This window comes from Gopherus flavomarginatus, chromosome 2, assembly GCF_025201925.1.
Source record: "Gopherus flavomarginatus isolate rGopFla2 chromosome 2, rGopFla2.mat.asm, whole genome shotgun sequence".
NCBI lineage: Eukaryota > Metazoa > Chordata > Testudines > Testudinidae > Gopherus > Gopherus flavomarginatus.
In genome coordinates this window covers 276,836,576-276,859,781 of record NC_066618.1, presented here as the reverse complement: position 1 = coordinate 276,859,781, position 23,206 = coordinate 276,836,576, and the positions used below count along the sequence as shown (strand labels likewise).

At 41.9% G+C, this 23,206-nt stretch overlaps 1 protein-coding gene across 1 annotated transcript in view; it reads left to right on the top strand.

Moving 5' to 3' along the window:
• The window catches only part of ENPP2 (ectonucleotide pyrophosphatase/phosphodiesterase 2), a 113,768-nt gene that overhangs the window by 600 nt on the left and 89,962 nt on the right, over positions 1–23,206 (top strand). The window lies entirely within an intron of this gene.

Here is a 23,206-nt window from a genome sequence, read left to right as displayed (position 1 = left end):
ATTTGTATAAATAGTGGACCTATTTAAACCAATCTGTCTAAATGATGTTTCCATGAAAGATACATCTACCTAAGCTTTTCCTGGGGAAATGTGTGAATTTCCTTACCCAGAGTGATAAAACCTCAAGCAGCTGTTAAATTTTTTTGCCTATCACTCTTCTACAAATGGGAAATGATTACCCTAGATGATAAGGCATGATCAAAACAGCTCCTCCTTTGTAGTTCTACATAGTACTGTTTTGAATGTGACATTTTTGATTTGTTTGAAATAATACATTGCGTCCCTCTGGATTGCAAAACAAATCTTTTCCTTCTGATATCTGATTACTAATCAACTATACAAACACCCTTTCAGTTACTAATCAAGATGTATTTAAACTGTATGGTGGCCATTGTCATTAAATCAGTGATAGACAAAAACTGAGCTGAGCTCTGTGGGGTGAAGCATTTCAGTAATGTCTCTGCTTAAAAAGACAGAGACAGTTAAACACATCTATATCTTTCTATTGAAAAGAAAGTACTTGTGTCCTTTGTTCAAAAGATTGTGTTAACAGAATTCTGTCAAGGTTATTTTGTAACTTTCACAAATGTCCCTCTTCCCTCACTGTTTATGGTATAATCTTGTGCAAATTTAGGGTTGCAATATTTTCCTTACACTTGGACTGGATACTGTGTGTTGGTGGAGTGAGGAGGAGAGAGAATAGCATGTAGGGGGGAGATGACTGGGCATATGGAAGGAAAAAGCCGCAGATAGTGAAGAAAGGTCAGAGCACTGTTCCTAACAATAGCATGACTGAGTTCACAGTTAGTGGCACTGAACTACATGTAGAAAGCCACAGAAGTTCCTATATTGAAATTAGAAGCATTTTACATCAGACAGTAATTTCATCTAAATGAGCATGGCCAGAGTTATATTGGATGCTAAGAAAACACATTGACAAAAAAAAATACTCCTCTGATGTACTAATATTTAGGCTAGTAACACTTTCTCCATTTCAGAGGATGCAACTTTTGTAACACAATGGTTACAGTCTGAGAGTATAAAATCATGTTGTGACCAGGTTTCCAAACATTCAGAATGGATGCCAGCTAAGTTTGAATGACTCCAATATGTATAGCTATAGTAGTGTCATTCTTGAATGCTGTATCTGTTAGTAAGTGTACTCATATAATGTATTTTGTCCAAGGATGTCAGATTTGATTCCCCAGTACTAATTGAATTAAGACTGTGGAGGTGGAGGTACTACTTTTCACAGAGGGATAGAATGAGGTAAAATGATATTGTGGTTTGCCCAAGATCACATAATCAGTGAGTGGCAGGTTTGGAAAAAAATCCAGACCTAACGCCCAGTCTCTGCTTTAATCATTAAATATAATTTACCAATTTAATGATTCACTGAAGTAAACGGAGTTATATACAATGAATTTGATCCAGTGCCAACATATTGTTACTAATAAAATAGCTTACACAAGTACTGTAAAATACACATCACACATGCACACTTCCGCTGGGTAATTGGGTAAAAATCTGTGACCTGTGTTATACCGGAGCTAGATGATTTAACCTTAGTCCCAGATTTGGACCTTAGCGTCCAAAATATGGGGGTTAGCATGAAAAACCTCCAAGCTTAGTTACCAGCTTGGACCTGGTACCTGCTGCCACCACCCAAAAAATTAGAGTGTTTTGGGGCACTCTGGTCCCTCTGAAAAACCTTCCCTGGGGACCCCAAGACCCAAATCCCTTGAGTCTCACAACAAAGGGAAATAATCCTTTTTCCCTTCCCCCCTCCAGGTGCTCCTGGAGAGATACACAGACACCAGCTCTGTGAATCCAAACAGAGTGAATCTCCCTCTCTGTTCCCAATCCTGGAAACAAAAAGTACTTTCCTATTCCCCCAGAGGGAATGCAACATCAGGCTAGCAATCCAACACACAGATCTCCCCTTGATTTCTTCCTCCCACCAATTCCCTGGTGAGTACAGACTCAATTTCCCTGAAGTAAAGAAAAACTCCAACAGGTCTTAAAAGAAAGCTTTATATAAAAAGAAAGAAAAATACATACAAATGTTCTCTCTGTATTTAGATGATACAATACAGGGCAATTTCTTAAAAGAATATTGAATAAACAGCCTTATTCAAAAAGAATACAAATCAAAGCCCTCCAGCACTTATATTCATGCAAATACCAAAGAAAAGAAACCATAGAACTTACTATCTGATCTCTTTGTCCTTACACTTAGAAACAGAAGATTAGAAAACAGAACTACTTCTCCAAAGCTCAGAGAAAGCAGGCAGGCAGAAAACAAAGACAAAAGACTCAGACACACAATTCCCTCCACCCAAAGTTGAAAAAATCCGGTTTCCTGATTGGTCCTCTGGTCAGGTGCTTCAGGTGAAAGAGACATTAACCCTTAGCTATCTGTTTATGACAAAAGCTCCCTTCTGATCTTACAATATATGGATCTATGAATTTTGTTCTTCATCAATCCAGAATGCTAGAGAACAGTGAAGATATCACTATGCATGCCAAATGAATTCATATGGGCCAGATGCATATAGAAGTACTGATTTGCAAATAGATTACATTTTGATGTTGCATATAATTTCAAAGTTCTGTCATTCAGAACAGTTCATGACAAATGATAATTGCTTCAGGAAAAAATACTAATATCAAAATCTCAGTATCTTCTCAAAGTTGGAAGATTATGCATTTTTCTTGAAGATGCTTATTTGCAAAAATTCTGGTTGCTGGTACTATACAGGAAAATCCTAGCTCTAAATGTAATCTTGATGAAAAGAGAAATATGGAAATTTAGCCACAGCAGTTAACCTCTCTCTTCTAGTCCTGGTCTGATCTTATGCTATTGAAGATAGCTCTTCCTTCCATGCACTACTGAAGCAGAAACCTGGTGTCCCCAGCGCTTGCCTGTCATGCATTTAATACTACCTAGCTACTCCTTTTAAATTTCTGGTGGAGGATTCACATCCTTCCTCCAACCCTCCCCTTGTGGAATTCTCAAGATTCTAGCCCTAACTTTTGTTCTTTCTCTCTATATAGTACTTAGTCCTGCCATGAGTGCAGGGGACTAGACTAGATGGCCTCTCAAAGTCCATTCCAGTACTGATTCTATCATTCTATGTTATAGTGTCTCTCTGAGATGTCTCATGGGTAGCCTCAACTGCTGACCATCATCTCTAAAGAAAGGACACACATTTTTACATCTGCCTGGACTCACTCTCTGATACTTCTGTCTCCAATATATTTGTATCTTTTGATTCTGCCAGATCCTGGCTATCCCAGATCTTCCTACTACTGAATGAATCAACCACTGCCTGGGTAGAAAGTTCTCTTGTCTACACTACCGCACGGGGTTGATCTAAGATATGCATCTTCAGCTATGTGAATAGCGAAGCTGAATTTGACATACTTAGATCTACTTAGTGTCTTCACTGCAGTAAGTCGACAGCTGACACTCTCCCATCGACTCCGCTTGCGCTTCTCGTTCTGGTGGAGTACTGGAATCGACGAGAGAGTGCTCACTGGTCAATTTAACACATCTATACTAGACGTGATAAATCAACCCCCGCTGGATCGATTGCTGCCCACCGATCAGACAGGTAGTGTAGACAAGCCCTTGGTCTCATTGCAGACTTTGCTATCACTCTCCTCATGTAAACCTTTACTTTGTTCCAAAAAGTAGAAATCTTGAAGTCATCCTTGAACTTAACCTTATTTTTTCCTCCCATATCACCATCTGTGTAAGTCTGCATATAATTTCTGGGACATTGCCAGCGCTGTTCTTGACCCTTCTTCTGCTGAAATCCTTACTCATGTTGCAACCATATCCCATCCCCCCATTACAATTTCCTGTTTCACAGTATTCAGGGACCTGATTACTTTCTACTTCAGTCTTTGAATGACACATTCATCTGAGGTCTTGTCTGCTCGTTTCTGCCAGAAGTTAAAGATCCCATGGCATTTTTCAAAACCCAATGTCCTGGCTATTATATCCATCTTAATTTAGGCTTTAGTAGGCTTTAGTCTCCAAGGCCAAAATTCAGAGCTCCGGCTGCACATAGATATGTGCTCATAAGGCCTGACTCCACACAATTTGTAGAACAGAGGCATAAACCATGAAAGGCATTCCAGGATGGGGCCTGAGTCAAGCACCATAGGCTGCATATTTAAAGACATACTGACCTGATCTCCTAGCATCTCTTGCAGATTACTCCTTTGCACTGCAGGACTAATCTACAAAGGGGCAGAGTATGTGGCAGTGCTTGTCTGAACACAGGCCCACATTCTCACAACTCTTGCAGGATCCTGTGTCCATTCTACCCAGTAAAAATGTTTAGGACCTGAATTTGGCTCCAAGTCAGTATGTGAGATATTGCTGAACATGCAAAGCCAGATTCTCCAAGAACAGGTTGCCTTCAGATAATTGGTTCCGGATTTTATAGTGAGCCCAGTGTAGTGCTGGGGCAGGATCTGAGGAGTTTCACAGTGCTTAATTTGTATTGAAAGAGGTTCCAGGGCTCAAGCAATTTTTTTACTGATGCAGCAAGCCCACAGGTGCTGCGGCTATGAACTGCTAAGCCTAGAGGTGTTGGGGCTCAGCCCTGGCACAAGTTAAGCACTGGAGTTTAGTCAGTGCTTTGTAAATAGCATAGCAGGGCAGACAGAATCAATAAAGCTCACGGTGAAATTGAATATACCATGCATTGTGCTTCAGTGCCTTGATTTAAGGAGCTCCCTGTAATCTATTTAGATTTACACCAAACTGTCATATTTCACTTGTAAGGTTCTTGAAGTAGAGATCAGGTTTGATACCATGCTAATCACACTGATTTGACTCAACAAATAATGGTAAAGAAAGAGAAAAAGATGGAGTAGAAATGACTATATTCAAAATCTTTAATCATCCATCAATACATTGTTTTGTAAAAAGCCTTTCAGTTCTATTAATACCCACTCCCAATGTAGTCAAACATAGCTGACCAATACTTTGCATGGCCACATTTGTGCCAGTTTTGCTACCATCATCATGGCAGTGAATTCCTACCAACGCACTTGCTGCTCACTCTACAGTCCTGGTTATGAAAATGCACAAGCAACATAGTCTGTGGAATATCAGAATAATTCAGTTTTCCAATATTCTATATGCTGTTGAATGCCCCTAAATTTGGAAAGTTGTGTGTGCAGGGGTGTTAGCTAGTTCTTGAATGGGGTAGCTATTTGCAGCTCTGCCAGATGTGCACATGACACCACTACTAGTTTAAAAGAGAGGAAAAAAGACAAGTGGAACAAGGGGATAGTATAATCTCTCCACAGACTCGCTATTTGTGTACCTAAGATTCAGTAGCAGGCTGACTCATAAAAATGCCTATTACAACCCTGTGCACCACATTGAAAGTGTAGGAATTCATCTTTTCCTCAAAGGTGGCTAACGTTATAAACAAGAGAGTACAGGAACAGCCAGCTAGTCAAATTGGGAATGTCAAAGAGACCACAGTACAGCTTCTTGTAATAATATTTGGTTACCTTGTTGTTGTGAGAAGAACCAAGTACAGCACAAGGTATATCCCACACTTGACAATAATTTTAATAAGAACAATGCAGTACACGTGTGACACAGGTATTCTGATACGAGACTAAATTTTATTCCCTGGCTCCAATCACCGGACATGGTGATTACAAAAAGTTACTGCCCCAACACATAGAAAAGGGTCAGTGTTCACTCATTCCAGTAGCTACTGTTTCAAACAAGTCATTGCACAAATTTTCATCATCATTTGAAGTTTAGTCTGGTAGCCTTCCTTGTATTAGTTGTACTCCTTCAGCGTGAAAATCTGTGGCCAAATATAAAACTGGGGGAAAATATATTTTTTTTTACCAAAAATATTAGCCATTTTTTTCCAACCAGTTCTAGCTCACTTTGATCATTCCACATGGTTTGCTATAAACGAAATATAGTGTTATTCTGGGTGGATAAAACCCCATTGAAGCTAGTGGGTGTAACAGCCACACATCATTCAGGATAAATACAAGAAGCAATTAAACTCCTTTTGGAGTAATATAGCTGAAAACAATAGTAGCCACCACCCAAAACACAGGACACATGCAAGGCTGGTCAGAAGCTGAGCTATGTGACCAGAGGGCTGAATGCAAACACACAGAAAGCAGTTTTATGCATCTGTGAATGTGTGTGAGAGAAGCAGCCAGAAACACCACAGAAACAGACAGAGAATGCAGTAAAAAGCCAAGGACAGCTAAAGAAACACTTGCAGCATAACGCTGAGAGAAAGCTAAAAGAGAACTTTTGGGGTAGAGTGCTGAAAAAAGAGGCTTGGAATAGCCAACAAAAAAACTGCCTTCTGTTTGGTTTCTACTGTGTTCAGGTAACCAGGACTTTCTGAAGTTTTTGTAAATACACAGGATTGACCCAGTGGTTGTTGTCCTGCCGGAGCTGGGGCCAGACATAACCACAGTGCTGCGGACTACCACAAGGGCTACCGAGGGGGATGCCTGGACAGGCTATTTCCCTGGACCCATTGGTGTGTAGTGAGCTGGTGTGGCTCCCCTCCGCCCCAGAGACGGTCGAGCCCCGGTGAGCTCTTGTACACCATGAATAGATGATACGCTGGATGTTGTAGCTGGTTCAATTGGGTTTTCCACATTGGGTCTTAAAAGTAGGTATTGGGAAGTGGAAGTGGATCCAAAGGACAGGAAGAAGACTGCTTTCCCAGCAGGACATGGCGTGTGGCAATTTAAAGTGATGACTTTCAGCCTGCATAATGCCTCAGCCACAGATGAGAAGCTAACGAGAAGAATTAAAAGTTTATTAGAGAATATTTAAATAAAGATGATACAAAGAGTTCAAAGCGTCAGTTGTTGGTCATTGGGGGCAACATACAGAGTATAGGGGGAAGCTGGTGTTTGGGAATTGGTTAGCACATAACATATACAGTCTGTAAGGTCCCCAATGCGGGGTGTACGGTGGGTGGGATCAGGAAGCAGTAAGGAAGCAGTGAGGGTACATTGCTCATACAGTGAGTTACATGCAGTCATGGGTATAAGTAAGCAGGCTGGGTAATGGGGACAGGATGACCCTCACCTGGTGGAATCTAGTTCGGTGGGTTTAGGGCTTAGGGGATATGGTTCAGTAGGGGGGTTTATAGGCCTCCACCCCCCCATGGGTGCACAGAGCCACGCTGACTCACTCTTGGTATTGGCGGTGGCTGGTGATGTGCTCTATGTAAATGTCCCTAGACCACCGGATAGTGTCCGAGACCATCAAACGTCTCATGAGCCGTGCATAGCGACGGCCCACCCCACAGGCCCTAAGTACTTGTTCATTACAGGGGTCCCAGGCACCCAGTGCCCCGACAATTAATATTACATGGCGTGCCACTTTCAGCCTGTTTGTTATACCTACGTGGTATTTTGGTCCATGCTAAAACCTTTGAACAGGAACTGACTTATTTACAAATGAGCTGTGATAAGCTTAATACTGCCAATCTGAAATCGATACTAAAGAAATGGGAGTTTTTTCAAAAACAGGTAATTAACCTTGAGGACACAAAAGTGAGGGGGAATTTCCCCTGACAAAAAGAAAATTGAGGCTGTGAAGAACTCACAGACACTCACAGACATGCAGACTTGTATAGGATGCTGCTCCTGTTATAGAAAGTTTATTTGTGGGTTCGGTGAAAGAGGGAAACAGTTTCAGTGGTCAGCAGAGCATGATTTAGCGTTTTCAGAGTTGAAGACTCTTGTGACTGTCCTGTCTCAGCCTACCCATGTTTAAAAACCTCTTTTGATATTGGATGTAGATAGTCATACTTATGGTTTTGGGGCAGTATTGACACAAGAACACAAGGGACTTGAGCTGGTTAATTATAGCAAATGTCTAAGTTCACTGGAGAGAAATTATCACATCACCTGAAAGAAACTCCTGGGCGTGATTAAATCTAGGGAACATTTTCACCACTATTTGTGTGGAAGATAGTTTGCGGTAAGGATGGACTAACATCACTGCAGTAGCTCTTTAGATTCAGGGATCCTCAGAGAAGCAACTTACCAGGTGGTAGGAAGAACCGCAGTCTATGATTTCACAGTCACAGGGAGGCCTGTGGACAAACACAGTAATACTGATGTCTTGTTCAGATGGCCTTGCTGGGAGGTGTGACAGGTTTGGGCCCTTTGGGGTGTCACCTGATGTGCCGGGATGCTGCTGACTCAGCCTATTTTGCCAGCCTGGGTCCCTTTACCTGGCCTTGCTGGGCTAGGCTCACAAGCTTCTTCCAGTCAAGCACACAGGCAGGGACACACCCAGCTGCACACAGAGACAGAGATCCACTCTGAAAGATTCAGCCTTAGGGGCTTGCCCCAACATCCTGGTTCCCATTCCCTTTAAGGGGGACAAACCCAAAGGTTTCATGAAATTCGCTCCCTCCCTCAATGTGCAGGGAGATGTGCACAACTTCTTGCTCTCCCCACCTCTCCAGTGAGAAATTACATAAACTGGGTTATATTATAAAGAAGAAATAAATTTATTGACTAGAAAAGTGACTTTTTAGTGGATATAAGGGATAACATACAGAACAAAGCAGATTACTGAGCAAATAAACCAAAGTACGCAAGATAAGCTCAATATACTTAAGCAATAGGTTACAAAATTTAATTTCTTACCCTAAATGTTATTTTAGGCAGGTTGCAAAGTTTCTGTGGTTCAGAGTTCCAGTTATATTCCTTTTCAGACTGGATCTCTGTCTCAGTCTGGACTCCTCCTTCCCTCCGCGTTCCCTTCAGGTGGCTTTAGCCATCTTTCCTCTTGGGCAGACAGGCCACGGAGAGGAGGAGTTCTGTTTGCCTTCCTCCCCATCCTTATATTGGATTTACATAAGGCGGAAGTCCTTTGTTTGTTTCCCAAACTTCTCCCCCCTTCCCTTCCAGTGGAAAAGTTACAAGAAATCTCAGGTAATGTTTTAGTAACAGAGACCACCTGACTCTGTAGTATCACAGCATCCATGAGTCATGGCAGCATGGAGGGTCCGCAGGAAGGCCAAGCCTTTATATAGTCCATTGTCCTCGCTGATGGACCATCGGCTCTGTCTGGCTTTTCCAAAGTAGCATAGTTGAAATACAGATGCATAGTCAATATTCCTAACTTCAGATACAGAAATGATACTTGGATAATCACATTCAGTAAACCATAACCTTTCCAGTGATATCTTACTTAAGCCATCTTGCATAAAGTACATCTCAATTACATCATATTAATATCATAAGTATATTTTTCATAAAGAATATGGAGTGAAATGTCCCAGGAGGGTAAAAGGTAATATTGTCCTGAGTAGTAGAGCAGGGAATTGGTTACTCAAAGGAACGAATGGGCCCAAGAAGAGATGGCTGTTTCAATCTCTTCCTATAATTTGTAGAAGTGCAAGGGTTCTGGATACATCCACTGGAACTGATTCAAAACCAGCTAAAAGCTTCCCAAAGAGGGGAACTCCTATCAGAGTAGTATGTGATTGGAAGATCACATGGCAAATACAGCTACCTTGGAATGTAGCATCCTCACAGAAATACCATGGTAAAAGGTTTCTGGTCTCAGTAGAAAAACTTGAAATTTAAAGATAAAATATGGGTGGGGGAGGGAACAGTGGGAGGTGGGCATAGGTATCATCTGGGTTTTGTCCTGAGAGAAAAACATGATATCAGTAGTTAAACTTGTTTCATTTGTCATTTGAAAATTATTTTTTCTTTTTGTTTGGGATGGGTCGGACAGGGCATAGTAGAAAATGAAAGATCAATCATGCCACTAGGGACTAATAACAAGTGTTTCTGCTACAAGATTTGGCCAATCAGTCTGAAATAACAGAAGAGGAGAAAGACCTGAGTGAATTAGTAAATCATAGGAAGACTATAATCCACCAATAGGATGTGGCTGTGAAAAAGACAAATGTGAACCTAGGACTTATCAAATAGGTATGTCCAGTAGAGATAGCGAAATATTAATGCCATTGCACAAGGCATTAGTAAGAACTCATCTAGAATACTGTGTACAATTCCAGTCACCCAGGTTCAAGAAAGATGGATTTAAATTGGAACAGATGCAGAGAAGATCTAGGATGATCAGGGGAATAGAGATCTTATTTTACCAGAAGAGACTAAAAGATCTTGGCTTGTTTAGTCTAGCAAAATGAAGGTTCAGAAAGGAAATGATTTCTCTCTATAAACACATTTGCCGGGGAAGGGGGAGTGGGGGTGTTAAACATGAGGGAGGGAGGAGAGCTATTTAATCTAAAGGACAATGCTGGAACCAGAACAAATGGGTATAAACTGGCCATGAATAAATTGAGGCTGGAAATTAGGAGATTTCCAATTATCAGAAGAGTGGGGTTCTGCAACAACCTTCTGCTAGGTGTAGTGGGGGCATACAACTGAACTAGTTTTAAGATGGAACTTGACAAGTTTATGAATGGGATTATTCAGCCAGGTTGCCTGTGATAACAGGGGACTAAACTCGATGAAACAGGAGGTCCCTTCGAGAGCTATCTGCTCATGGCATCACCATTTTGGATTCCACCGAGACAATGGGCATGGGCGATGCATGGGGGTGGGGGGGAGCGGTTATAATACTGGAGATGGGGTGAAACCTTGTTGAAGCAGTGAGCATGCTAGCTGTCCGTCATTCAGGATAAGTGTAAGAAGTAGTTATGCTTCTTTTAGAGGAAAATTACTGAAGCAAAGGAGCCATTACCTCAAACACAGGCCACATGGAGGACTGTTTGGGAACTGAGTTGTGTGGGGTAGGAGTTTCATTGAGGCTGAATGTAAATGCTGGAGGCTGGATACTGTTTTAATGGAGTTGTGAATGTGTGTGAGGGAGAAGCAGACAGAAACACCAGAGTTGGAGCAGAAAGACAAGGACATCCAGAAAGGCACTTGTAGCATGACCCTGAGAAAGAGCTAAGAGAGCAAACTCTTGGGATAGAGTGCTGCCTGGAAAAAAGAGGTGAAGATTACTGAGAAGCACATAGAGGCTAAGCAAATATCATTTTTAACTGAGTAAGGGGTTGCTATTGTCTGTTTCAAAGGGATTTCCTGGGAAACAATTGAATAATTGTTTTCTGCAAAGTCTGAGCAATGTAAAAATATTTTCCTTGCATCGCACCTGAAATAATGAAAATTGAAGAGCAGATTATTTCTGAAAATCTTATAGGTTTGATAACAAAAAATGAACGTAGAGAAACAAAACATCACTAAAATCAATGTTTACCACCTTTAAATAATAAACAGATCTGAGCATTTAAGAGTGATCAGAGTTCTCTAACAAACTTAAATCCTGGAAATACTACAATCTCCATTCCACCCACTGGCTTACATTGCCAGGCAAAGATTAATTTAAAACAGACATTCTAGTGTTCTTTACTTGTAAATAAAGTCCAGAGCCTCAATAACATAAAAACACATGTATTTTTGCTGTCAGGAGTTTCTTTTTCACTGTCACATAGCTAACTCTGTAGGTACTACATTTTTATTTTCTGTTGCAGTTCTTCAGAACTTGAAATATAATTCAGTTGTATACTGTGATGCAGGATTTAAAAAACAACCAACCAACAGAGCACATTTTGTTGTCCAAATATTGCGTGTACTTGTTTTTCCCTGAGAAAACAGTGAGTACTGTTCCAACAGGATGTTGTGGGTTCTCCCCCCCACCCCTTTTGTTCTTACATTTCCCTTCTCTGGGCTTTGGTGTAATGAGAAAAAAACTGGCATTGGACTGAATTAGCTGTGACACAGTTCAACGCACACACTGTTTGATGAATGGCTCATCTCTCTTAAATGATTAAAAAGTAACATGGAATTGTTTTTAGATTTTGTGGTTCACTATTCAAGAATGCGGAAGCAGATTCACATTTGGAAATATTGAGCACTGAGCATGTGCTGTGTTAACATTTCATATTTCACAGAGGATCGATCTCTTCCCTTTCCCGCAGCTTTGTCTTTTTTCCTCTGTTCATAGCATGAACAACAAGGAGTCCGGTGGCATCTTCAAGATTAACAGATTTATTTGGGCATAAGCTTTCATGGGTAAAAAAACCCAGTTCTTCAGATGCATGGAATGAAAATTTCAGATGCATGCATTATATACTGACACATGAAGAGAAGGGAGTTACCTCACAAGTGGAGAACAAGTGTTGACAAGGCCAATTCAGTCAGGGTGGATGAGGTCCACTCCCAATAATGTATGAGGAGGTGTCAGATCCAGGAGAGGCAAAGCTGCTTTTGTAATGAGCCAGTCATTCCCAGTCCCTATTCAAGCCCAAATTAATGGTGTTAAATTTTGCAAATGAAGTTTAGTTCTGCTGTTTCTCTTTGAAGTCTGTGTCTGAAGTTTTTTTGTTCAAGCATAGCTACTGTTAAATCTGTTGTTGAATGTCCAGGGAGATTAAAGTGTTCTCCTACTGGCTTTTGTATGTTACCATTCCTGGTGTCCGATTTGTGTCCATTTATTCTTTTACATAGGGACTGTCCTGTTTGGCCAATGTACATGGCAGAGGGGCATTGCTGGCACATGATGGCATATATCACATTAGTAGATGTGCAGGTTAATGAGCCCTGGATGGTGTGGCTTATGTGGTTGGGTCCTCTGATGGTTTCGCTAGAGTAGATATGGGTACAGAGTAAGCAATGAGGTTTGCTACGGGGACTGGTTCCTGGGTTGGTGTTTCTGTGGTGTGGTGTGTAGTTGCTGGTGAGTATTTGTTTCAGGTTGGAGGGCTGTTGGACAGACTAACACGGCTACCTCCTGGATACTTGTTCATAGCATGGAACATCATTGGGATATTACTTTTCTATCTAGGCATTTATAGTGTGGTAATGAAGAATGATTACTAAGAACTATTGAATGATGAAATGTTGGAAGGACGGTACAGACATACCAAGGGTACCAAAAGAAATATAACTTGTAGTTATCAAGCGAAGCCTTATATTTAGAAATGGGCCTGTGATTTAATACCTGAATCACAACTGAAGCAATCATTGCTATTTATTTTTGCTGCATTTAGCTTTGTAGTCAGACTTGGTATTACTGGATAATTGCTTAATATACAAGCATTATTAATTTAAAGGAACAAAGCTTGGACAGTTATTAATTGGACACAGAGCTTTTCACCCCCAGGATACTGGTCTGCCTCCAGCCCAGGTGGGTGATGATTGTTTGCTCTTTAGTAACTTCTGAGTATGCTGTCCATATCATAACATCCATGCTTAGCATCACCTATTTGCAGCCTAAGCAGGGAGGCCAAGAACACTATGCAGGGACATTGAATAGATGTCATGTTCAGCAAGATGGCTACCAACAGTCATAGATGCAGAAATACTGGTTGCAGTTAAATTATTTCCTAAATACATTTCACAGTATTAATGTGTTGAATGTTTCTTACCTGTTCCATTTGCAGGTGGCTGACTGCACTAAATGATTTATTTTCTTTCAAAAAGGCATTTGCAAGAGGAAGTTGTGTCAAGATTAAAACGTCCTTTAAAGGTGAAATTCACCCCAGTACACAGGGTCAGCACAAAGCCTGTGGAGCACTTAAGTCTCATTCAGCCCTATTTTGAAAACTTAAATGGTGTGCAAGTCTTGCACTGGGGTGAATTTCACCCTAAATGTGTTGCTGCAAAGGTATAGATTAAATAATGATTCTTTTGCAGTTCTACAAGCCCTGCAGCAGTTTAATAAAACACCTATTTAGGGAAAATGGCATAGAAAATTCCATATGCAAAGAAGTAACTAACTTCAGAAGTGCTATTGAAATGCCAAGTGTAACTGAAAATATATTTTTCCCACGTGCACCTTTATAACATGGTCCTTGCTGTGATATTGGCATGTCAAAGAAATAACCACAATAAAGGTTCTCTGTCTTCCTCTCTATACCCTTGTAGTCTCAGTCAGGCTGGTTTTTGTGATGTGTACTGATGTTTGGTTTTCTACTGTGGGTAAAAGAAATGGGTTTCAAGTTCAACCAGAAGATGGTGAGATTTGCAGTGATTCTAGACTTCTGGGAGTGGATTCCACAGTATCGGCCATCTGCTGAGATAGCTCTGCCTGCCTCTAAGACAGAGATCTCCCCAGCTGTATTTAAAAGCCTATATTATCAGATTTTCCAGGGAGAAGGAAATTATTGGGTATTTACACTTACACAGTGGTCTCTTTCTCCCTTGCTCATTGCCCATTTGTCCCCTCCAATTTGTGTTGTCATTAAAAATGTGTGTTGCGGGGAGGGATAGCTCAGTGGTTTGAGCATTGGTCTACTACAGCCAGGGTTGTAAATTCAATCCTTGAGGGGGCCATTTAGGGATCTGGGGCAAAAGTCCATCTGGGGATTAGTCCTGCTTTAAGCAGGGAGTTGGACTAGATGACCTCCTGAGGTCCCTTCCAACCCCAATTCTCTATGAATATCTTCTAACAGATCAGATACCTCCAAATCAAAAGTAAGAGTTTGTATCTGAGGCACCAGCAGATATATACATGCCTCTTTGGTCTGAAATTTGGACCAAAATCTAATGAGATCAAACCCTTTTATGAAATTTCCTTTTTATGAACCTTTCCAGTCTTTGGTTAGCCTAAACACCTGGCAAACTGAAAGTCAGTTGTGTCGCCAGGTTTACACGTACAGAGCTCCATTGCTGGAAAAGGTGCCAGCATTAGGGTAGAGTTTCTGTCCTGCAACATGTAGGAGAGCTCCTAGCTCAGTGGGACTTCAGCTGATGAATATTTGCCATTCTGCATCAGAGCAAGGGTCCAGGAACCCATACAGGACAAAGAGTCCTGTGGCACCTTATAGACTAACAGACATATTGGAGCATAAGCTTTCGTGGGTGAATACCCATTTCGTCAGATGCATAATGGACAGTTGCAGGTATCAGATGCTTCAGGGGAAGGTGCAAGAAAACCTTCAATAGGGAATTATGGGAAGACCTGCCCCAAAAGAAAGTTTCTTCCCACCCACCAATAGCTACATGTTGGTTTAGGGCCTGAAGCGTTAGGTTTTATCTCCCCAAACTCTTGTTTATTTTTAATATTTGTTGTTCTAAGTAGGACTTCAATGGGCAAAGGATCAGTACCAAGAGAAGAAAGCAGACTATAATGAAGTATTAAATATCATTGCAGTGGTTTATGGTAAATCCTCAGTGTCTATGCTCGTTTCATATTTGGTTGCTTCATATCAAGTCTTTTCCTCTGGCAGTGACTAGCTGTATTCAGGAAGAAATTTAGTCCAATAGTATAGAATTCTAAAGAGCAAGTACATTCTTTACTGGCAAAGTTCTATCCTTTCCACTGTTACTGGGAGAGGCCAATTCCAGATGTGAGAAGATACTGAAACTGACTGAATTATTGATCAATTCTGGTATTATGGAAATTCCTATTATTATATTTTGAAATACATGATAAAGAGAGATCTGTAGGAGCATCCTTTGGGAAGAAGCCAAAACAATAATTAGGGAGAAGCCAATTAGCATAGCAGCTGGTGTGAGAAAGATAAGAGACCAAATATGTGAGACACTTAAAAAAAATCATAGCTGCATAAGAGGTTTAAGAAAAATCTATTCTGTTACAATTGGGAGTGAAAGAAGTAATTTGTGTAAAATATTTATTTTTTGTCAAGGGGAAAAAACAAAAAAAATCAAACCCTGTGATTCCTAAAATTAAACTTTTTAAGAACTTCTGCTAGAGGAAAGGCATCTATCTCAGCCCCATCAAAACTGAGGGGAGAGCTCAAGCTTTTCTGAATCTTACAGATGCATTTCCTGACTAAACATAGTTTAAAAAAAAAAAGATCAGACTGCAACCTATTAATCTTTTCTTCATCCGAGACCAAAAAGGTTTCATTGCTGGTTAACAACTTTGATGATGATGGATATGTACTACATGTAATCTGTATGGTTGGGTTAAGAGTTACTTCAGTTCCTTCTGACTTCACTTTCCATTACTGTCCATTTTGGGTGCAAATTGCAGCTTTCCTTGTATGCACTACAGGTTTGCAACTATAGCAGCGGGTGGGGGCAGGGAGCTGTGGGGTGGGAGCAGGACCAGCGGGGTGGCTGGAAACAGTGGGCAGGGGCAGGGAGCTGTGAGGTGGGCGTAGTGCCAGCAGGGCGGGCGGGAGCAGTGGGCGGGGGCAGAGAGCAGGGCAGGGAGCTGCGGGGTGGAAGCAGGGCCAGCGGGGAGGGCGGGAGCAGCGGGTGGGGGCAGGGAGCTGTGGAGTGGGAGCAGGGCCAGTGGCGTGGCTGAAATTGGGGATTATCCCTAATGCAGAGGAAATTTTATATTTGCCACCAGTCCTGATTTCTGCAGGATCATGCACATCTCATGGATAACTTCCTCCTTTTTTAGGCTAAGTTTACAGGACATTAATGGAGACTGCAGACTCATGCCATGCAAGCAAAATTCCCAGTGCCTTGATTCAGAGTTTTGCCCCTGTAATGTGTGGTCAGGCTTTAGGGGATTCACAACAGCTTTCACACTACGTGTAACATCACCACATTGTGATGTTGCATAGCAACATGACTATGTTCCATTGCAATACATTAATTTATCCCACAGGAAAGACTTTGAAAGGTTGTATCATTATATGTAAATAGGTAGGAGCCAGATCCTGCTCCGTGGTGATTGTCCCTGGGTCACTGGCCCTAATCACAGAGCACTTAGCTCCTGGCCAGTCCCAGTATCAGAGAGTTGGAAAGTTGGCTTTTAGGCACCTTCTCCACTCCTTATTTATTTATTTATTTATTTATTTAACTCCCATTTGACCCACTCAAAGGCCTTGGGATCAATCTTCAGAGGTGCAGAATCTGAGTTCAAGGCCTTTGACTGGGTCAAATGGAATATTTCATAAAGGGCATACTGGAAATTACATGCAAGAATTATGGAGATAACTACAAGCTTTTTATACAAAATTGATAGTGTTAAGGTAAATGAAAATAAATCCCTCAGATCTGAATTATGTTGAGGAAACAGACCAGGAGTCCAACACTCACTTTTTCTTTTCACCCTTAAAGTTAACCCTTTGGTGGGGAAAAAAAGAAAGAAAAGAAAAATCAAGAGATCTAATAGGGTAATCAGAGCATGATTCTGTGCTTTATTTGGATACCATTTCTTATGCGTTGTGATTGTTCCCCCTCCCTTTAAATTAAGATTTTGGAAAACCCTCTGCATTCAGAATGAATTAGAACAAAAAATATGTGCAGAAGGGATGTAAAAAGAGGAAAAAGATACAAGAAAATCCTGTTTTAATTGTAATTGAGTCCAAAGCACCATAAAGTATATGTATATACATGCTGTACCTTGGCAAATGGAAGACAAATATTTTGCTAAAATTATATTTCTTAAGTCAAATTAAAAGTTATTGGGCTAGATAGAAAGGTACCACACATTCTTGGAATATTATAAACACATTAATTAAAATGACTTTTGTTCATTATTTCTTGATCCAATTGCCAAATAAATTTTTGAAAAAGTTACAGAATAGAATCTTGTATTTGTCTGGCAAGGGTAAAAATAAAAAGTAAATAAAGCAACCCTACTTAGATCCATATTTTACCAGTAGAGAGGAGACAGTCCTTAGAAATATTGTCAGTTGAAATCAGGCCTGAATAGATTCCCAGACACAAATTATGATAAAATGGAGGTGAGGATGAGAGTACATCTCACTCATTAAGGTGAAATACATTACAGGACTGTCATAGCTGTCCCCACAAGATGTGTTACAAAAAGAGGAAAGTCAGAGCTAGGGTTAATTTTAAAAAAAATATCCAAACATTAAGGATACTGATAAATGTGAAAGAGTTCAGCAAAGAACTACAAGAATGCCTCCTGGCTTGGGCAAAAACTTTGAAAGGTCTCAATTCTGCCTTCTTCCTGTTCTACTCCTCTCATGTTACTGCTCTGCTACCTACCCCAATAAAGGAGAACTAACAACTTAAAATGCCTTGTTCAAAAAATTTAAGTAACACTTAACTTTCAAATGCCTGAACAGCAAATGTAACTTTTCTTGTCTGTATAGTAAACTCTGGCATTTTTATCTGTTTGAAAAATCAAAGTGGTGCTTTCTGTGAACTTCTTGGTTGCAAAGATTTGAACTGCTTCCTGCTGAAGGTCCACAGTCTGAGCCAGCTCATGCTCTGTCAAGATGGTTGTAAGGCCGACCAGCCTCTCCTGTGTCATTGTGGAGTGTATATGTGATTTTATTAACTTCAGCTTGGAGAAGCTGCGTTCTCCACTGGCAACTTTTACAGGAAGTGTTAGAAGTATGTGTAGAGCAACAAGAGCATTTGGAAAGAGGGTGGTCATCTTATTTGTGCACATACATTCCAGAACAGCCTTTGGAGTTGATCCTTCTGAACCATATCTTGAAAGGTCTTTCAGTTCATCACCTAAATCATTCACATCAGTATCACACGTCATCATGTGTCAACACTCTCTCTCTAGTGCCCTGCATAGCTGGTGTAGGTCTTCTTCAGGTATAGTGAGGAGTTTTGGAATATCATACAAAACCCCAAATATACTGTTGTGTTCCTGAAGCTGCATAAAATGTTCTTCAACTGACTGTATTACACAATCTATCACCAGGTTAAAGAATTCAACTTTGAATTGTTGTTTGGGATCTCTTATGGGATTATTCCATGCCTCATAATCAAAATTACGGTGACTCTTGTCGTCTTGAATGGGTGGGAAAATATCTTCAGTGTGAAGTTCCTCTGCCAGCTTCTGTGCACTCTTCAGAACATTTTAAAATCCTTCATCTGACTGGTAAGACTGTAGGTATGACTTTGCTTTGTCCAGTTGTTCCATTGCTCCAGATATATCAAGGTCAACTTTGGAGTCTCTTGCTTACAACATTTATTTCAAACAGTATTTCATGCCACAACACTAAGCCACACAGAAATGTGAAGTTATGTATGTTTCTGGTGATTCCATTTCCCTCTGCCACTGTTCTTCTATGAACAGTTCCTGTCATAGCATTATCCTCCATAATGGCAACTATAGCATCATCTATCTTCCCAATTTGGTGTTTAATAGGCTTTATCGCCTCCACTCAACTTTTCCATTGTGTGGCACTCAGTGGTTTCAGTGTCAGAGAGGATGTTCCCAGATGTTGCTTCAAAATTTGCCATCGATGAGTTGATGCAGAGAAAAATACATAGATGCTTTGAATTAGATTAAAAAATTCAGCAGCCTCACTAAAAATTGGTGGTCAGTGATGCAGCATCAAGTTCAATGAACGAGAACTGCATGGGACAAAAAAAGCTCAAGGGTTTAATTCTCAGATCCGTGTCTGCACTCCTCTGTTTCTTTCCTCTCATGTTGGCGCCATTATCGTAGCCCTATCACAGTTCCCATATCTTCCAGCTTTTTAAGAGGCGCATTTGTCATACCAGCTCCTGCAGTATCATCAATGTCAATAAATTCTAGAAAATGCCCTCTGACAGTCACCATTGCAGGGACATTTTCACTAGATTCTGTTGTTACAAAATGCACCATAAAGTCATTTGTTCCATATGGTTGATGTCAGGTGTGCAGTCCAGAATAACAAAGTAATATCTTGCTGACTTCAGATCTGCCACAATCTTCTGTTTGACTTTTGTTGCCAGTAACTGTATGATCTCATTTTGAATTGTTTTTCCAAGGTAGTAGTGTGTGTACATTTCTTGGGTGGTGACTCTTCTTAGATGCTCCTGGAGTACAGCATCAAACTCAGTCATCAGCTCCACAATTTTAAGGAAGTTCCATTGTTTGGCACATACAACTGATCTGAAGTGCCATGCAGTGCTATGTTTTGAGTAGCAAGCATTCTCACAATGGCAATGAGCCTTTTCAGAACATTTTGCCAGTAAAGAGACTCTGATGCAATCTTCTCTTGATGCTGATCATCTATGGTGGCCTTTAACCTTAGGCTCATCTCAAGCTCTTTCCACCTATGAAGTGCTCTCTGGTGATTTGCTGCCTTCTCATGGCATGCCAGATTTCTAGCCAGATTTTTCCAGTCCTTTGTTCCTGTAGAACCCAATGTGGCTGGAACATTAGACTGGAAGAGTTTGCAATGAAAACAGTATGCAGCATTCTGGGGTTTTGAGTACATAAGCCATGGCTTCTCCACTTTGACACCATTGGGGATTTCACACCAGTAATGTGTTGGATGGAAACTTTCATTGTCTTTGGGGAACATGAAGTTTTTCACTTGCTGTGGCCCATGCAGTACAAGGAAGTCTTTCAGGCTAATGCTCAAGTGGGTCCACACTCCTGGATCATCTAGACTTAAGGAACTAAACTCAGCAGCAGCTGTTTCTTATGCCTCCATCACACTCTTCTCTGATCTACACTTTTCTTCAGGAATGTGCATGGTTACATCCATTTGAGATAAAGATATGGATGCTGCAGTAGCTGCTAGGTCACCTGCACTCTGACTAACTGGAAGACCAGGCATCTCCTCATCACTCACATCCTCACTGGGGCCGGAAGGCTCCCTGTGAACATTTGTGTCTATGGGTATGTCTACACTATGGGATTATTCTGATGTTACAGAAACCTTTTTTTAAAAACAGATTGTATAAAGTCGAGTGCACGTGGCCACATTGAGCACATTAATTTGGCAGTGTGCATCCATTTACCGAGGCTAGCATTGATTTCCAGAGCGTTGCACTGTGGGTAGCTATCCCGTAGCTATCCCATAGTTACCAAAGTCTCCTCTGCCCATTGGAATTCTGGGTTGAGATCCCAATGCATGATGGGGCAAAAACAGTGTCGCAGGTGATTCTGGGTAAATGTCATCACTCAATCCTTCCTCTATGAAAGCAACGGCAAACAATCATTTTGCGCCCTTTTTCCCTGGATTGCCCTGGCAGATGCCATAGCATGGCAACCATGGAGCCCGTTTAGCCTTTTGTCACTGTCACCGTATGTGTACTGGATGCTGCTGACAGACGCGGTACTGCAGTGCTACACAGCAGCATTCATTCGCCTTTGCAAGGTAGCAGAGACGGTTACCATCCCTATTGCACCATCTGCAATTGGAAATTGGCGATGATGGTTATCAATCCTTTTGTACCATCTGCTGCTGTCATGGGTGCTCCTGGCTGGCCTCGCTGAGGTCGGCCGGGGGCACATGGACAAAACTGGGAATGACTCCCCAGGTCATTCCCTTCTTTATGTTTTGTCTAAAAATAGAGTCAGTCCTGCTTAGAATATGGGGCAGGTCTACTAGAGAACCAGAGAGCACAGCCGCTCCGGGTCAGAGCCCCAGAGATCCCACAGAAATGATGAGCTGCATGCCATTCTAGGGGGTGCCTCTGCAACAACCCCACCTGTTGCTTCCTTCCTCCCACACCCGTCCTGGGCTACCATGGCAGTTATCCCCCCATTTGTGTGATGAAGTAATAAAGAATGCAGGAATAAGAAACACTGACTTTTTAGTGAGATAAAATGAGGGGGAGGCAGCCTCCTGCTGCTATGATAGTCCAGGCAGTACAGAATCTTCATTAGACATGAAAGGAAGCGGGGGAGGCACTCAGCCTCCAGTTGCTATGATGAGGACGGTTTTCAATCCTTCTGTACCATCTGCCTGGAATAACAGGGAGTCATTCCCATTTTTGCCCAGGGCCTCCAGCCGACCTCACCGAGGACAGCCAGGAGCACTCACAGGCTGATGAGGACGGTTTCCAAGCCTTTTGTACTGTCTAACATCAGAAAGGAAGGGGAAGGGATGCTGCTGTTCAGTGCCGCAGCACCGCGTCTACCAGCAGCATGCAGTAGACATACAGTGACAGTGAAAAAAGGCGAGAAACGATTTTTTCCCTTTTCTTTCATGGGGTGGGACAAGGGGAGTAAATTGACGAGATATACACTGAACTACCCGGGACAATGTTTTTGACCCTTCAGGCACTGGGAGCTCAGCCAGGAATGCAAATGCTTTTCAGAGACTGCGGGGACTGTGGGATAGCTGGAGTCCTCAGTCCCTCCTCCCTCCCTCCATGAGCGTCCATTTGATTCTTTGGCTTTCTGTTACGCTTGTCACACAGCACTGTGCTGAGTTCCTGCTGTGGACTCTGTATCATAGCCTGGAGATTTTTTCAAATGCTTTGGCATTTCGTCTTCTGTAACGGAGCTCTGATAGAACAGATTTGTCTCCTCATACAGCGATCAAGTGCAGTATCTCCCGTACAGTCCATGCTGGAGCTCTTTTTGAATTTGAGACTGTATCGCCACCCGTGCTGATCAGAGCTCCACCCTGGGCAAACAGGAAATGAAATTCAAAAGTTCGCGGGGCTTTTCCTGTCTACCCGGCCAGTGCATCAGAGTTCAGATTGCTGTCCAGAGCGGTCACAATGGTGCACTGTGGGATACCGCCCGGAGGCCAATACCGTCGCATTGCGGCCACACTAACCCTAATCCGACATGGCAATACCGATTTCAGCGCTATTCCCCTTGTCGGGGAGGAGTACAGAAATCGGTTTTAAGAGCCCTTTACATCGATATAAAGTGCTTCGTTGTGTGGACGGGTGCAGGGTTAATTTGGTTTAACACTGCTAAATTCGGTTTAAACGCATAGTGCAGACCAGGCCTATGTATCTCAAGAGTGCTCCTTCCTGCATAGATGGAAAAGCTTCTTTTGCTTGCTTTCTTTTTCTGAATGCTGCCCCAGTGGGGCGTTTTCCTCTTTCACTCATGACTGCTGTTCTGTGACAGCTAGAGTGGCTCTCAACACTCAGTTGAAGGGAACAAATAAGCAGGCTGGTAGCAGGGCCTGAGTGAGGGCAGATATCAGCATCTTAAGGGCCTAACTGGCTCCTACTACTTTAGTTGACTGCCTGTTCTCCTCAAGTGGGTTCAGGGAAGCAGCAGGAAACAGGAAGCTCCCTGAGAATCTGGTGTTAATCAGTTTAGGCTCCTGGGGGTGCTAGAGATGTACAGAAGAGGCTCCTCCTCCTCTCTGTCCCTGCAGCTCCTGCTGCTTTCTTAGTCCCTCTCACCTTTTCTCCTGCTTGCCTGTTATGTCTCTTGTGCCTTCCTTCCTCAAGCACACCACCCCACCATCTCTGTTCATCTAGAGCAGAGAGAATACATATGCACCAGCAGCAGACACAATTTTCTACACTCTGGATCCTAGTGGTGCCCGCCCCCGCAATCTGGCACCTAAGG